General features: G+C 45.8%; 1 protein-coding gene across 3 annotated transcripts in view; it reads left to right on the top strand.

The window, feature by feature from the left end:
- The window catches only part of WDR83 (WD repeat domain 83), a 188,316-nt gene that overhangs the window by 68,962 nt on the left and 102,287 nt on the right, over positions 1–17,067 (top strand). The gene's annotated exons all lie outside the window — the stretch shown is intronic.

Below are 17,067 nucleotides of genomic sequence, written 5' to 3' on the forward strand. Positions count from 1 at the left end.
CTGAAAAGTAGACAAAATTCTGAATTCAGCAAGGGGTAAATTGTATAGATCCTACAAGGGTTTCCTACAGAAAACAACAACTGAAAAAGAAAAATATTGAAATTGAGGTGAAAAAAACATCAATTTTTCTCTACGTTTTACTCTGTAACTTTTTCCTGCAATGTCAGATTTTCGAAAGCAATATACCGTTACGTCTGCTGGACTCCTATGGTTGCGGGGATATATAGGGCTTGTAGGTTCATCAAGAACTCTAGGTACCCAGAGCCAATAAATGAGCTGCACCCTTCAGTGCGTTTTCATTCTATACCGGGTATACAGCAATTCATTTGCTGAAATATAAAGAGTGAAAAATAGCTATCAAGAAAACCTTTGTATTTCCAAAAAGGGCAGAAGATAAGGTGTTGAGGAGCAGTGGTTATTTGCACATCTCTGAATTCCGGGGTGACCATACTAGCATGTGAATTACAGGGCATTTCTCAAATAGATGTCTTTTTTACACACACTCTTATATTTGGAAGGAAAAACTGTAGAGAAAGACATGGGGCAATAACACTTGTTTTGCTAATCTATGTTCCCCCAAGTCTCCCGATAAAAATGATACCTCATTTGTGTGGGTAGGCCTAGCGCCCGCGACAGATAACGCCCCAAAACGCAATGTGGACACATCACATTTTTTTAAAGAAAACTGAGGTGTTTTTTGCAAAGTTCCTACCTGTAGGTTTTGGCCTCTAGCTCAGCCGGCACCTAGGGAACCCTACCAAACCTGTGCATTTTTGAAAACTAGAGACCTAAGGCAATCCAAGGTGGGGTGACTTGTGGGGCTCTGCCCAGGTTCTGTTACCCAGAATCCTTTGCAAACCTCAAACTTTGGCTAAAAAAAACACATTTTCCTCACATTTCGGTGACAGAAAGTTCTGGAATCTGAGAGGATCCACAAATGTCCTTCGACCCAGCGTTCCCCCAAGTCTCCCGATAAAAATGATACCTCACTTGTGTGGGTAGGCCTAGCGCCCGCGACAGGAAACGCTGCAAAACACAACATGGACACATCAATTTTTTTTTTAAGAAAACAGAGGTGTTTTTTGCAAAGTTCCTACCTGTAGATTTTGGCCTCTAGCTCAGCCGGCACCTAGGGAAACCTACCAAACCTGTGCATTTTTTAAAACTAGAGACCTAGGGGAATCCAAGATGGGGTGACTTGTGGGGCTCTGACCAGGTTCTGTTACCCAGAATCCTTTGCAAACCTCAAAATGTGGCTAAAAGAACACATTTTCCTCACATTTTGGTGACAGAAAGTTCTGGAATCTGAGAGGAGCCACAAATTTCCTTCCACCCAGCGTTCCCCCAAGACTCCCGGTAAAAATGATACCTCACTTGTGTGGGTGGGCCTGGTGCCTGCAACAGAATAAGGCCCAAAACTTGTAGAGATAGAGGGGATAGCACAGCGAGTTTATAAGGACATATTGTTTTATACATCTTTAGATTGACTCTGCTTTGGGGACCCACATAATTGAGGTGTCATTTTACTTGGGAGACTGAGGGGAACACTGGGGAGTGGGAATTTTGTGCTGGAGCGGTGATCCTACGAAGAAAAGTCAGGAAAATATGCTTTTTTTTTTTAAGCACATTTTGAGGTTTACAGAGGAGTCTGGGTAAGAATATGTTGGGGGATCCACGCAAGCCACACCTCCCTGGACTCCTTGGGGTGTCTAGTTTTAAAAAATGTCTGGGTTTGGTAGGTTTCCCTAGATGAAGGCCGCACCCAGGACCAAAAACATAGGTGCCCCCTCACCCCCAAACACAGGTAGTTTTGTAATATATCATTTTGATGTGTCCACATACGTCCGTGATGTGCCAAACACTAAAATTGTGAAAAGAAACGCACTTAGGTTATGTGAAAAAGACCCCTCACCCACCAACCAAGTTGGTGGCATGCTTCATCATCGGGGTCCCACCTGAGGCACCTAGCGTGTCACAGGTGTGCTGCGACGCCTGATTACAGCGGAGCAGGTTTTGTCATTTTTACCACACATACTGGTTGGATTTGGCACGAGGGTGAGTGATGGTTCAGTGGATCAAATTTTATTAACAAGAGATTTCACAAAAATGAAATGCACTGTTAATAACTGAAAGGCAAAAAACTGAACCAATGACTCACAGCTCGTGAGCTGTAAAGCCGCAACAAGGCACCAACCGCTTTACAGTCCATTCACACACCTTTCCTACATGACACGCACAAGACCATTCACACCGCCAGCCACGGGCCCAGCACATTACAACACTCACATCGACAGACCGCGCCACTCAAGGGCCCATCACTTACATACGCCCACATGCCTGATACAACAATCACACCAGCTGATGGGAGTGTGTGGACTGGTGTTTGGCTGGCAGTGTGTTGCAGTAGCCAACAGAAAGTCAATATGTACACTCTCAGCCAAGCCCCACTCCACACACAATGGCATCATTTTTTTTTTTTTTTTTTTACAGAGAAACCCCTAACTAAGTAGAAAGAATTACAAAACTACAAACACAAAAGCTCTAACTAAGTACATGACAGAAATGCTAACCATGAAACTGAAAACATGAAAATACAAAACAGACATGAGTTTACACTCATGGTTGTTCCCAGAAATTCTTCTGGGTGTGGTAATTCTTAAAACAACCACCCACACACAGCCCAGGCTTTGAAGGACAATCTGGGCAGTACATTAGAGTCTCCCTCCGGATACTGCTTCGAAAACACACTCTACATTTCTTAGCTGGAAAGTCTTTTTTGGGTGTGGGAGGAATGTGCTCAGGAAAGTGGCGATCTTTCAATCTAGCCACATCCTCCACCACTGCTTCTCTAGGAACTCTGGCCTGTTCCACCACAATAAGGCTCCCTATCACTGACTCCTGAAATTTCACAAATGTCATCTTTGACTCTGGAGACCTATCCCTAAACACAATAAAAGCATTGAAGGTTGCTAAGTGGAAGAGGTGAATTGCTAACTTCTTATACCAAACGTAAGACTTACGAATAGCAGTATAAGGTTCCAACCTCTGATCAACTCTATCTACACCTCCCATGTGCTTATTATAATCTAAAATGCACACAGGTTTGCGCACTTCAGCAACCTGGCCCCAAACAGTCACGGGGAAGTACTCTCATCATGGATGGTACTTAGCATGTAGACATCCCTCTTGTCTGAAAATTTCAAAGCTAGCAGCTCATCATTCCTCAAGGCACAGCACTGTCCCCTCAAGTTTTTTACAAACAAGCTCCCTAGGATAGCCTTTCTGGTTACAACGAATTGTGCCACAAGCAACATTGTCCACTTTAAACAATTCCTTGAACAACTGCACTCCAGTGTAGAAGTTATCTACATACAAATGGTGACCTTTGTTGAACAGTCGTCTACCAAGATCCCACACAATTTTCTCAGTAACTTCAAAAGTGGGAGGACAACCAGGGGGGTCAATATTGGAATCCCTACCAGTGTAGACACGGAAACTATACACATATCCTGTACTACTTTCAGACAGCAGATACAATTTAATTCCATATCGTGCCCTTTTGCTAGGAATGTACTGCCTAAAAACCAAACGACCCTTGAAGAGGACCAAAGACTCGTCCACACTTATCTCTTTGCCTGGAACATAGACCTCCGAAAACCGATCTACAAAATGATCAAGGACAGGCCTAATCTTAAAAAGACGGCCAGAATCTGGGTGATCTTGTGGCAAGGACAATGCATTGTCAACAAAATGCAGCATCCTAAGAAGAAGCAAATACCGATTACGACTCATGGTCGCAGGAAATATAGCTGTTGCCACCAAGGGACTAGTAGACCAATAAGAAGCCAGTGACGGCTTCCTTATCAACCCCATCAAAAAAGTCAAACCCAAAAACTTTTTTATCTCCTCCAAATTTGTGGGAATCCACTGGGCAGCTCTAGAGTGTGGCCTAAGTCTAGCAGCGTTGTCCCTCAAATGCTGCTCCGCATACAAATTAGTCTGCTCAACAATCTCTTCCAAAAACACATCATCCATGAATAACTCAAAGAAATTGATAGTCAAAAATATCTCTGTGTTGCCGCTACACCCCGGGAGACCAGTAAAGGCAGGCAACTCTGGCTGCTCCATGTTTGGGGCAACCCAGAGATCAGGTCTTATAACGGGAAACCTTTCAGCCCCAGGTTGCTGCACTAATGGCACATCAGTGTCCTCCTCTAAAACAGGCCCTTCATCTGCACTGAGTGTGGCTTCATCAGAAGATTCCCCTCCAACAGAAACATCACTGCCAGAATCTCTCACTTCCTCCTCTGCCTCAGATGCAGAGTCCATCTCATAATCATGATCAGACAATGACTCAAAAACCATACCAACCACCTGCTGAGCGGTCATCCTGCGGCTAGCCATGATCTTTCCTACTAAAATTAACTGAACAAATTCACCAACAACCAGCACTGTGTAAGACAAGTAACAAAGTGTAGCTTATAAACTCAAACTATACCGCTCAATTGCCTGAAAAAGCTTGATTCACCAGCAACTACTCTGCACAGACACAGCAATCACCAATGATATCCCACTAAAAAGAAAGAAAGAAAGGCAAATTAGAAATAAGACCAAACAAATATCATTGTGCACAAATCTAAGGACAATTTCACACACAATCCTGCATTTAGTACACCCCCTACAAACATGTCATTCATGCATGGCAACAATACTCCTTTGGAGTAAATTGTTTTTACTTACCTAAAACATGCAACTGTGCAAACTGCAGGTCAACCACCGCCAAAACCGCAAGGAGCCACAGCAAAAGCAAAGCAAAAGCTTTGAACTAGAACAAAAAGGAGGATTTTTTTTTTATCACAAATGCAAATACTTCATCAGTTGACAAACACCCCACCATCAAACATTTAGAAATTGGTGCCTAAGTGGATTCTGCCATAGGGGCAGATGGCCTGTTTTTTTTAGTAGGCCCATCTGCCCCAAGGAGGGCAGAAAATACCTTTAGTAGTGTGTCCCCATGGGGAGCGACCCTTGCCCAAGGGGACAGCCCACAAACAAAAAAACACATACAACACTATCCCTGGTGCCTAAGTGGCTTCTGCCCCCCTTGGGGCAGATGGGCCTAAAAATAATAGGCCGATCTGTCCCCAAGGGGTGCAGAAATGGCCTTGGTACATGTGCCCCCAAAGGGGGGGGGGGGCGACCCTTGCCCAAGGCCCCACCCCCCCCTCCACTAACACACACACACTATCCCTGGTGTCTAAGTGGCTTCTGCCCCCAAGGGGGGGAGAAATGGCCAACAGGTCAATGCCCCCCTTGGGGGGGCACCCCGTGCCCAAGGGGACGCCCCCCCCACAAAAATAAACTAATAAAAAAAAATCCCTGGCGTTCTAGTGGTTTCTGCCCCCCTGGGGGCAGATCAGCCTAAAAATAATAGGTCGATCTGTCTCCAAGGGGTGCAGAAATGGCCTCGGTACATGTGCCCCCAAAGGGGGGGGGCGACCCTTGCCCAAGGGCCCACCCCCCATCCACTAACACACACTATCCCTGGTGTCTAAGTGTCTTCTGGGGGCAGATGGGCCTAAAACAATAGGCCCATCTGCCCCCAAGGGGGGCAGAAATGGCCAACAGGTCAATGCCCCCCTTGGGGGGGCACCCTGTGCCCAAGGGGACGCCCCCCCACAAAAAAAACTAATAATAAAAAATCCCTGGCGTTCTAGTGGTTTCTGCCCCCCTGGGGGCAGATTAGCCTAAAAATAAAAGGACGATCTGTCTCCAAGGGGTGCAGAAATGGCCTCGGTACATGTGCCCCCAAAGTGGGGGGCGCCCCTTGCCCAAGGCCCCCCCATCCTCTAACACACACACACACACACACACACTCACACACACACTATCCCTGGTGTCTAAGTGGCTTCTGCCCCCCTTGGGGGCAGATGGGCCTAAGAAAATAGGCCCATCTGCCCCGGGGGGGCAGAAATGGCCAACAGGTCAATGCCCCCCTTGGGGGGCACCCCGTGCCCAAGGGGACGCCCCCCCCACAAAAATAAACCAATTTAAAAAATCCCTGGCGTTCTAGTGCTTTCTGCCCCTCTTGGGGGCAGATCAGCCTAAAAGTAATAGGCCGATCTGTCTCCAAAAGGTGCAGAAATGGCCTCGGTACATGTGCCCCCAAAGTGGGGGGCGACCCTTGCCCAAGGGCCCACCCCCCATCCACTAACACACACACACACACTATCCCTGGTGTCTAAGTGTCTTCTGCCCCCCTTGGGGGCAAATGGACCTAAAAAATATGCCCATCTGCCCCCGGGGGGCAGAAATGGGCAACAGGTGATGCCCCCCTTGGGGGGGGGGTGCCCCGTGCCCAAGGGGACACCCCCCCCCACACAAAAATAAACAAACAAAAAATCCCTGGCGTTCTAATGGTTTCTGCCCCCCTTGGGGCAGATCAGCCTACAAATAATAGGCTGATCTGCCCCCAAGGGGGGCAGAAATGGCCCTAAAAGACATGCCCCCCAAAGGGGAGCGACCCTTGCCCAAGGGGCCGCCCCCCCCCCCCAATCCACTACACGCACAATCCCTGGTGCCTAAGTGGCTTCTGCCCCCCTTGGGGGCAGATGCACCTGAAAAAAATAGGCCGATCTGCCCCCAAAATGGCCATAATTTGTTGCCCTCAAAAGGGGAGCGACCCTTGCCCAAGGGGCGCTCCCCGACAGTAAAATCACATTTGGAAAAAAAAAAAAATCCCTGGCGTCTAGTGGGCATTCCTGCTGCCCGATCGCAATGCGCTCTGGCAGCAGGAATGCTCAGAGACACCAGGGGAAAGGAAAACCCTTTCCTTTCCCCCGGTGCCTCTTTCTGAAACCCCCCCCACCCACCGGGAAGAGAAACTTACCTCTTCCACTCTCGCCGCACAGGAAGCAAATGGCTTCCTGTGCGACGGGCACCCGATAATGAAGTCAGTGCGCAATCGCGCGCTGACGTCATTATGGGAGTATGGGGGGTCAGGGGTGGAAGGGGAAGGGCTTCCCCTTCCATCCCAGTCTTTTGGGGGGGTGGGGGGAAGCACACAGAGGGAGCGAGAGCGCTCCCTCTGGGCTGTGTGCCGAGGACGTAGTGGTTACGTCCTCGGCACAGCAGCACTGTGCCGAAGGACGAAACCATTACGTCCTCGGCACAGAAGGGGTTAAGCAGGTATAGTTGTTTATAGGTGTTTGTCCCTTGGTGGGGGGTACAACACAGCTGCACAATAAATCGTGATGGCACACATTGAAGAAGATGACAAGCAGTGGCCCTTAAAGGAGAAGTAGGCAATGATTCCATAAAAGAGGGGATACAACTCTACACTCCTATTTGGAAGTCATCAATAGGTGGTCACAAAGGGGAAATAAGTGCCTAACTGAGAAATGTCCTGATGGGGTTGAGTTACTCCTCTTGCAGATGAGCAAAGAGATGCTTGTGACTTCACAAACTAAGACAAAATTGCTTGAGGCAATGAAAGACTTGAAAAAGGAAAAACCGGGTAGTGCCAGCTTTCCTACTGGCCTATATGAAAAATGTGCTAGTATACTCTCAGTTTCATTGAAGTATTTCATGAGTCATATTGTAATTGCATTTATATAGCACTTACTACCCCTGATAAGGCATCAAAGCGCTTTTCGGTGAGTAGCACGCAGCTCCAGAACCCAAAAGGATTAGTGATGGATTAGTATAGAGAAATATGAGTACAGTATTAGTATAGGGAGGTATAATTTAATTTGACCAGAGGGCGTGAGTCTGTTAGTAGGAATGAATATAATAATAAAGATATAGGGGAGGGAAGAATCCAGAGTGTTAATTGGAAGATCATAGTAGCAAGGTGAGGTTTGGGATGAATAAAGGAGAGATGGAGGAAGGAAGAGTCTGTAGAAACGGATTTGGGATATCATAGTAATAAAATGGGGTTTGAAATGAGTTAAAGGAGAGAGATGGAGGAGAATTTAGTAGGGTTTTCTGGGAGATCATAGTAGTAAACTGGGGTTTGGGATGAGCCAGGAGGGTTAGAGGAGGGAAGACTCTAGGAAGGGTTATTTTGGAGGTCATAGTATTAGAATAGGTTTGGGATGAGTCGGAGAGATACCAAAATTCAGTGACTCGTCTCTTGAAGAACGGACTCAGGAACTATAATGCCGCTTCTTCTTGTGCTTCCTTCTCACCAACATTGATGAATCAGGAGACTGAAACTTCAAACAACGACAACACTTCTGAAGCCCTCCCTTCTCATGTCTCACCTGGGCTATGAAGAGCTTCTCCTCCCTTTTTCTTTCAGTGTCTTGGGGTTCATCTTTCCGCCTAATGAATAAGCCTTTACGTCATGGTCTGAACTCAGAAACCAAAGACAAATATCCTGAGGGTCTGTGATAGACATCTGACCCTCATACTCTACAGGGCTTGAACCCTGACGTCCTAGGTGGAAACACATTTTCCCAAAACAATGTTGCAATTCTGGAAAACGTGGAAAGACTTCTACCATTCCATAATGGAGAGCAACAGAAAACTGTAGCATCGCAGGTGCAGAAAAAAGGGAACGGACATCAGCACACAGATGCTGGCTTCTTATGACTCCAGTGACGTCAACGTCACATGAGGTTTCACATGCGGAGCTGTGAATATTCTCAAGCTCTTGTTGTCGTGGGAGAGCTTTCAAGAAAGTGCATGGATGTATTCAAAAGGTGAGGAATCTGCAGGTAGATGCATCCTTCAGAAATGTACACATCTCAAAACACGCAAAAGCAATAAAAGCAGCCAATTTCAACATCTTACTGTGGTATCTGAAGTTTGACTGCACATCTATGTTTAGAGATGTGCTCTCGGCTACAAAATCCAGATCCTACGGCCGAATCTATGGTCCGAACATCCTCCTCATTTTCTCTAGTGAGCGCCTTTTGCACAAAATCTCTGATTGGACCCAGCACAGTAACCATCTACGCAAAACTATAATCATAAAAAATACCCTTAAAGGGACCGGCAGAGCTGCTCAAGCTTGCCAGCATACTGAAAACAATAAAACTGTGTGTCTCAAACTTGATCATCCTCCACACTAAGCACTACATCCTATAACATGGTGACCACCACACACCTTAGAGGTCATCACACGACAAGGAAACACTTGTCACCTAGGATCAAAACAAAGACATCATTCTTCTGACCGTACATGCTACACAGTATAGAACCCTTTGCAATGAAGTTGTTTCAGCGAGGTGAGAAATCCTGATTGGTGGTATTGTTTGTGGTCTTTATGCAGATGACCTTCTGCTATACATCTGCGACTTAACAGCTGAACTGCACCCCATCACAGAGCCCTGAACCAATTTGGGTGACTCGGGCTTTTGGTCAAGTGAATTAAATCCTGCTTCTACCCAATGGGACAGGAGGCACTTCAAGAAGTAGCAGGAGCAGGGTGGCAAGGTGCAGTAGAAAGGCACTACTGTCAGGTTTTTAGGTGTGCAGATACGCTGCTATGATACAGTTCTTCAAGGTGCCAACTTTAGGGAATCCTAAAGACACTGGGGATCCTAAAAAGCCCTTTGACAGACATTGCCTTAACAGTTAGTGATGGGGCGGAATAGTCCTATCCAAGAAGGTGATGCTCCCACACCTTTTTGAATTATTTCACAAACCTGCCAATCACTTCCAGGAAGACCTTTAAAGACATCAATTCTCTTTTTAAAACGTAGGACCTGATTTATAGTTCAGAGCATGGATTAACAAGCACAAATGTGACAGATATCCCCTTCTGCCTCATTACAAGTGAACTATATCCAAAGACACTTGTAATAAGGCGAACGGGATAGCCGTCACACTGGTCATGGAGTATCGCTCTGACAAATAAGCCCATTTGTTTGGAATAGTGAGAGACGCAGGGTTGTACAAGGAACTTCGAGTTGTTATACTGCAGCTGAGACCCAATGAATTGCAAGAAGGCTGGATGGGTGCAACTTACATGAACTTAGTGAAGAGCTGTTGGTGTAGAATAGGCTATTGCAAGGATGACTGCTTCCAATTATCTAGCTGTGGTTCACTCTGGTGTATATATATATATAATTAGTAGCCCAACACTTATTTGCAGGCGCTGCAAAGGAGCAGGGTCAAGACAACCTATGCGACTGTGTATCCATATCCACGGAGCACTGTAGAACGTTATATAGGGATACAAACTAGCAAAGAGTTGAAGACATGTAGGCCTGGACACAACAGGAGATTTTTACAAGGCTAGCTCACAAACATGATTTGAAACCATAATGGAAGGAATGGGGCTCTGGAGGTTCAGTTCCTACAACACAGCGCCCTCACAGCATGAATTTACTCTCTACGGAGGAATCGCCAATTCACAACAGCTGATACAAGTATATCCAGGCCATTACACAATGGGTTTTGGCTAGAAACTGCTTACCTGGCTAGTCAGAGCCCAGTTAGGTATTAGGGGCACACATCTGGACTGTTTAAAGGGTAAATTGGAGGCTGAATTTGGGAGCCCATTCCATCAGAAAGAAAAGACACCTCATAATTCCAGACTCTAATATATTCAACATAGTTATCTGCACCGGGCTTATATACCTTGGAAAGTGATTGGTAAAATCAGCCCTACAACCTCATCAAGTTGCCCTTCAATAGGGAACAAGCAAGCTTTATTCACATGGTCTGGCACTTCCAGCGGGTTGTGAGTACACAGATTGAGAAAATAGCGAGAACCTGTTACAACACACTGGAGAAGGCCACTCATGCCAAAATGGGTAAAGCAAAAACTAGATTTGCTGACCTTCTACTAGCACTAATTAAAGGCATCATTACCATGAAGTGCAAGGCAGGATCTCCCTCCCACAGCCCTGAAAAAAACAATAGAGCACTGCAATGATCCTAGTCATGCCTAGCAAGTGCCAGGCTTTACATAGAGAAGAGGCCAAGGGACTTAGAAAACATCCGATATCTAGTGCTTGGGATGGGCTGATGTTCTTAATTTCACGGGTTGCCAAACATTGACAGGATCCTCCTGCCCCTCAAAAATGAGCTCCCAGGAATCTAGAGTGTTTGATTTATTACTCAAGAGTATGCTCAACATAATAGGGAATCTCATCCACATCTCTAGTATTACAAAAAACTGGCCACTTACTGGTCTGTCCGTGAATTGCATGGGAGGTTACACAGTGTTATTTGGGGGGGGAATTACTATGCCCTCCTGCACTTCTTCCCCCAGCCACCCCCTTCCGATACAGAGTAGCAATAATACACAACCTTTCCTGCTCTTCTGCTTGCTTTGCTCTCCCCTGTTCCCTCACCAACTAAGAGATTAAATCGCACGTGCTGTACTTGGACTGTCTTCCCCTAGTTGAGGCGGTTAGTTACACAGTTGGTTACAAGGTTGAAAAGGCATGTATAAGTTGCCCAGATACACGGCAAGCATTTAACTGCAAAAACAGCTGGCTGAACAAGAACAATGATTTCCTATGCAAAAAGAACATGAATGGGTAAAAAGGTGTGAATTTGTTAATCTCCAAATTATAAAGAAACAGAGTGTTGGTTAATATGGTAATTATAAACCATTGCAAAATTGTACGCTGTACTGAAAATGCCAATGAAATGTTATAACAAATACATGTAAGTAAATTAATTTTTTTTATACATTTCTAAACTACACCTCTTATGAAATAGTTATATTGTTGCATGCACCACTGGTTATGCTATCGAGACCTAAATGAAAATTCATACAAGAGAGTACCTGCTAAGAAAAATGTCAGTAATTGTCAATCACAAAATATGGATCACTTTTCGGTCACATCACACTCAGTCTAGCAACTAATGATACAGATTAGCACAGATTATGACCTAGAAGAAATGGCAATAAAAAATCTATGGTATCACGGTATAATGTTTTTGAAGTTTGTCACTGTTTTTAAGTTGCATCTAACACTTTCATTCATGCACAAAGATTCACACAAAGCAACTTTAGGCAAAGCTTTTGACACCCACTATAAGAGAATCCTAAAGTCAAATAGCAATCCAAAGGATGTTGGAGCTTTTCACCTGCTATCAATGTTTAAAGCTTACCCTGAAAATGTGAATACAATCTTTGTGAACAAATTAATTTGGATAGTGGGCGTCTTGTTGCTTAGTGATTACTGTGGTTTGTGCTGCATAGCAGTACCATAGACATCATGAGGTATTTGTCATCATGTGAAGGAAACTGCGTCTTGGTTTAAGACCTAGAAAAACTGCTTTTCACCACTGGATACAAATATATGTGGTTGGTGCTAGGGCACAAGAGGTTTGGGCCAATGTATGAGAATTGTCTGAAGTTATTATACTCAAGACCAACTGCTAGTGTCAGGCTGCAGCAGGGGGTATCTGGAAGTTGAATTTTGAGAGGGGTATAATATAGGGGTGCCTTCTGTAGTTCCTACTGTTCACCAGAGCAATGGAGCTATTCGGCTACCAGTTGAGTATCTACTTGTGATACTGGGATGTAATAGTGAGAAAAACAAGACCTATAGAACACTTCTTTATTTAAGTGATCCTGAGAGGTCCGTGCCATTATTGTTAGGAGAACTGAACCTTTTTGGGGAGGCTTTCTGCTCGTGCACCAATTGTAAAGTGTCAAAGTTAGTCCTGTTAAAAGGGGTGAAAATGTGGGTCGTTAATGTTACTTTATGTGAAATTTATTGATAAGGTGTGCAATCACCATAGGGCTCTTGGCGCCATATAAATTGAGCAAGAACTCCGACAAGAGAGAACAGATGTATAAATCAAGACAAAATAGACTGTATTTTTATAAGATTTTACACACTAGAACGAAAACAATCCACCACAGGGTTCTGGACATAAAGATTTTGCAAGCAATAATAAATCAATGCAATTTCACTCAATCGCGAACAAGTCTTGGCAAAGTCAATGAATTGGAGACTTAGAAACTTTTTAAAAGAAAACTTAGGTAAGGATCAGTGCAGTAGATTAGAAGTATTTGGCGGGATCAGCTCCAGCAGAGAGCTAGTCAGGGAGACCAGCAAGGTCCTCAAGAACAGTTACCTTCACAGAAAAAGCACTTTTTCAGCAGTTCCAGGTTCTTCATCTGCATTGAAATGAATTCTTGTGGAGTGGTCCTGATGCAAGGGATGAAAGATACTGAAGATGTTACAAGGATCTGTGGATGCAGTCCGGTTGATGGGGATTTTCCTCCTGGGATTCCTCTGCCCACAAAGATAATGAGAGGGTCCTTGTAGCAGGGTCGAAGTCCTGTCTGGTCTATCCAAAGGCTAGTCACCACTGGGCTACCACTCACCTGTTAAGATCACAGGCCAATCCTTCCTGGGTTGATAACTTTACTTCTGAGGGTCCCAAAACAGCATTCCCGGGCTTAGCGAAATCTGGCACATCTCTCTGCATCGGGCTTTGGTCCTTGGTGCTGCACGGTAGCGGTGGTAGAGGCTTGAAGACAGTGGGCTACCAACTGCCCCAACAGACTTCTTCAGCTGTTTTATCTCTGTGGTGTCAACAGGAGGCCAGTCAGTTGGTCCTTGGAGTTCTCTTGGCTTGACGGAGCTCTGGAGAAGACTTCTTCCTAAGAAGGACACAGCAGGCCACGCTAGCCACCAGGTGCAGCAGGTGTAGTCCTTATCGGTACAGCCTCTTTGCTGGTGCCTCGTGCAGAAGGGCAGTCTTTCTTTAGTCCTTCTTCCGTGTCGGTTAAGATCTGTGGTCTGGGTGTACCCTTTATGCTCACAAAGTGCCCTCAGAGCACGGTGCAGTAGGTAGCCAATGGGCTGCCAAGTTCCCTTCTACCTGGTGACCACTTCCTGTGGAGTGTGGCAGCTGGCTATTCCAGGATGCACCATTATACCCACTCATCAAGATGGCGAGACCCCTCTGCTCGTGCACAGACCTCACTAGCTCACCACTGGGTGTGGCCACCTCAAGGCTACACTCCTCTGAGGAAATAGGTTAGTATGGGAGCACAGAGGGAAAACCAGTTGCCAAACCAGTCTACCTCAACAATGGGGCAGCTCTGCCCCCCTGCTGCTACACATATGCTCTTTAAAGGTGGCTTCACCTTTTGAAGCCTTCCTTTGGGGCTAACACCCAAGTGGCGTCCTGCAGAAGGGAGGTGACACCTTCCTGGCATGCAGACCATCATAGTTCTCCTTCCTGAGCGTTGTTAGCACTTCTCTCCGTGAGACCAGAAAGCTGTCTCGTGGAGCAGGCTCCATGTGTGTAGGAAGGCACAGGAGATTTACAAGCTACCAAGTGGCAGCTTTGCTAAAGCTGCACACTGCAACAAGTTACATTAATTGTGGCTTGAGATACATGTTTGGCTTAATGTAACAAGTTGTTTGATACCTTGGAGTGTCCACTTTGGTGCACCGTTCAGGAATTAGCACAGGTGAGAGGTCAGCATGTAACTCTGTACTCGCCAATTGGGTGACCAAGTCTTTCCGCAGGAAAAAAATATTGTTTCCTGTGTTTTACTGTCAGGACCGGTAAAGTACATGCCCTGCTTGTGTCATATGTTGCACCCTTCCCTTTTGGATCAGTAGGCTTGCCAGATGGGTGACTTCCACCACTTCCCCCGGACATGGGTGTCTTTGCCATTGCTTTCACAGGTAAAGTCGGCCTAGCATCGCAAGTCCCCCAGGCCACTACTGCAGACTTGTAGAGTAGTCATGTGATGTGCCCAGAGTGGCACAGTCAGTGCTGCAAGCCCTAGGGCACCTGTCTAACTTACATGCCCTTGTTACCATTTGCTGGGGACTTATAGGTACGTTTTTCTTGCACTGCTCCTAATAAAACCAAGCAATTTGTAAGAGGGCTTCTTACATAATACTTATTTAGAGTGAATTTGTTGTTTAATAGGTAGCTAGTCTAGCTGAGAGAGAAGAATTCTAACCCAAGTGCAGCGAGAAGCCCAAGACGTATGTGTGCTGTTGTATTCTCGATAATTTGAAAATTCTGTAACAAGTATTTTGGAATTCCAAGGTAAAAAGAGTTAGCATAGTCCAGGCATGAGCCCATGAGTGCTGATTCTATTAGGCATTTACTTTCTTATGGATACTTCTAATCTGTTTTCTCATCTAGTGGTTCCTCATATTATGAATAGATTACTTGTCTTGTGAAAACCTCTGGATCCAGTCTGGCACCTGGGGGTATTCTCAGCCTTTTTCTTGCGCTTCTGCAGGTTGCGTAGACTGTGCTGCCCTGGAAGGGATGTCGAAGCCACATATAGCCACCATCCTTGTGCACTGTCATCAGTTCTTTTCTTTCAATTCCTTCAGATATGGATCCTATCTTTGCTCCCTCGTTTTTATATCAGTCACAGAACAAACTTTGATGAAAATGTTTGTAGTGTGCAAGGGATAGATATGTCCTTACAACTATAGGTTTCAAACCTTTCCATTGCTGCCATAAGCAGATGCCTGAGAGATCCCTCACCAGACCAGTCTCTGGTGCCTAGGATCCACACACAACTCAGTCTTGCGATGACTACACCAGGATGAACCCAGAGCCTATACAAAACCACAAGGCCAAACTCTACATTGCTGAAAAATGCAGAAAGGCACATAAAGATCGACCTCTCCTGGGAGTTGAGGGCTCCAGAGAGAGGTCTCCTTCCCACTCCAAGTCATCAGGTAAATTGAAGTACAATAAGAAACACAAAAAGTCAAAACGCAACTCCCCTTCGTCCCAGCACTCTCGTTAAGAGAAGTCGAGAATACATCTAGGTGCCTCCTGATCTGTCGTGGTCCCCCATTGCAGGGCTGATTCCTCCAAATAATATCTGAGCTTGTCCAAGTTATAACTGAATTCACTGGGCCTTTGGCGACTGTGCAATAGATTGACTCCTTCAAAGATGCCGTGTTGCACGTATTCTGCACCCTGCCGGTCCCCTCTGGTGCACTTACAGGCCCCAAGGATCCAAGGCGGCCACCAGTTGGACTACCCTTGGCAGATTTGTCCCCGGCGCTGTCTGTGTCTCTTGACCCTCCTGTGGGATTCACCCTGCTTGACTTGCCAGTATCAGTCGTAGACCTCCTCCAGACAATGCCAAACCTCCTTACATCTTTGGGGTTCTCAATCAACATGCCAATTTCCCAATTAACACCTTCACAGATCCTTGCCTTCATCTGAGCCATTCCTGATGGTTATGGTGCAAATTTGATACTTCTATCCACCTCAACAACTCCATGACATTTGGGAAATAATCCCATTGTTTAAATTTTTGAGATAGGTCTCATTGAGTGGCTTTGAGACTTCTTGGACTCCTGCATCCGGCTAGTGGACGACACCATGTGCCAGATGTGAACTCTGCAGTAGGATTTTACATCTCAGTTGGCTCAGCACCATCTGATTCCATCTGTGTGTCGGAGGAGACAGTAAAAGATCTGCAGTGGTGGCTGATGTATTGCAATTCGATGTGTAGCAGGCCCCACTCACTACCAAACCCGCAGCTGGCGGTCTTGACAGATGCATTGTTGCTGAGTTGGGAGGTCCCTAACAGAAGTAGAGAATAGAGGATTCTGGAGTGTGGCAGAGAACCAGCTACACATCAGTTTTGTTGAGTTGCAGGTGGTTTACTTCACACTAAAAGTCTACCTCCCATTCATCAAGGGTGAATGGGTGTAGGTCCTCACAGCCAGCACAACCATCATGTGGTACTGCAATAAACAGGGCAGGGTGGAGTTGTGCATCCTATGGGAGTAGGCTTTGCTTCTCTGGAACTGACAGGGTGGTCAAGGCTTTTCTTTGGTTGAAGTTTAAAGATTTTGTCAGGTGGTGTACAGAGGAGACTAATTCAGTCCTCATTGCGTAGCAGATCACAAAAGGTGATTACACTTAGAAGTTGCCCAATGCTTCTTCAAGCAGTGGGGAGAACCCTGGCTCGACCCTTTTGCTACTGCAGAGAGTGCACAGTGCCCAAGCTGTTGCATGTTGGAGTTCCCAAGCTGGTTCTGCCTAGGAAATGCCTTCAGTCTAGAGTGGAGCTCAGGAGTACAGTACGCCTTCCTGCCTCTGCCTCTCCTGCCTACGGGTCTCAAAAGATTAGGAACT

Source organism: Pleurodeles waltl, chromosome 4_2 (assembly GCF_031143425.1).
Source record: "Pleurodeles waltl isolate 20211129_DDA chromosome 4_2, aPleWal1.hap1.20221129, whole genome shotgun sequence".
Lineage (NCBI taxonomy): Eukaryota > Metazoa > Chordata > Amphibia > Caudata > Salamandridae > Pleurodeles > Pleurodeles waltl.